Here is a 1,346-nt window from a genome sequence, read left to right as displayed (position 1 = left end):
CCCACCCAACACTGATAGTTTATTATGTGGCTGGAGGTGCCTTATTGTGGCAGAAAAAGAGATGTCAAATGCAAGGGACCTCTTAATCCAGTTATTTAAAACACCCCATCCTTCAGATGCTTTTTCTCTCCTCATTTCTGAAACAGGTATTTAAAGAGAGAGAACACTGAACTGAAATACAGATGTATTTGTTGGAATATATGTTCCTGGAAATTTATTAATGATAACTGATTTATAAATTATGCTCTCTGAATACTTTCTAGAGTTTCCAAATAAATAAAACATGCCTACTAATTTTTATGTGAAAACAGACACCTCCTGTTCTCCATCCAAGGGTCCCTATTATCTTTAAAAGATTAAAAAACTAGAAGTGGCTCCTGTTTTTTTCTCAGTTGAGACCTTCATTGTAGCTTGCATTCAACAAGCATCTCTTGGTGCAATCTGGGTAGTGAACACAACTGGCCACCAAATGCTCTTCACGGGCTCCTACCAATTTATGATGATGTCTCATGTTGAATGTGCCTGCCTGTTGAGTCCAGGATTTCTGGAGGTTTCTTTATAATCTTAGTAGCCTGACCACTGCTACTCTCTAGAAGGTCTGACACAGTATGTAACTATCTCTATTTACTTCCACCTGGGAAAGTTCTAGAGGCTGAACACCAAGTGCATCAACACAGCAGAACTCAGCCAACTCTGGAGGGAAACAGGACTTATTATACTGTTTTAAGGATCTTACATTACATGCAAATTAATGCAATTTTTGGAATTAGATTGTAATGGAATGAAATTTATATTTTAAATTCTGAACAAGCACTTAAAAGTAACACAAAGAAACCAATATCAATATTTAAGCTAGCTAAGAGGTTAAGAGCTTGCTTAAATTGATAAATAGAATGTATCACATACCTTTAATATACTTTAACAAACATTACATAAAGAGAAATCTTAAAGCCTTCTTAAAGTCAGCAAAGATGAAAGTATGCTCGCTCACTTCTTCTATTCAATGTTATATTGAAAGTGTTTGTTACCATGTATAAAAAATAAGAGAAGAAAAATAATTATTAGTTTATGATTTCATTATCAAAAAATCTACAAATTATGAATTGATAATGAATCCAGTAAAATTTCTAGATATAAGATCAATAAAGAAAAATTACTTGTATCCTTATCCATAAGTGCTATCTGGACATAAGCGAGGCTTAAATAATATAGGGTTTTATAGGGCATTGTTTTTTTTATAGTAAGGGTAGTGGGAAACCTTTATGGAATTTTGAACAAGGGTATTATATTGTCTTCTATGCAAAGATTAGAAGGAATAAGAGTAAAGATAAGTAGACCTAGTTAGG

The sequence above is a fragment of the Sturnira hondurensis genome, unplaced genomic scaffold (genome assembly GCF_014824575.4).
Source record: "Sturnira hondurensis isolate 20B ecotype Veracruz unplaced genomic scaffold, ASM1482457v3 Scaffold0022201, whole genome shotgun sequence".
Lineage (NCBI taxonomy): Eukaryota > Metazoa > Chordata > Mammalia > Chiroptera > Phyllostomidae > Sturnira > Sturnira hondurensis.
Note: the sequence above shows the minus strand (reverse complement) of the source record.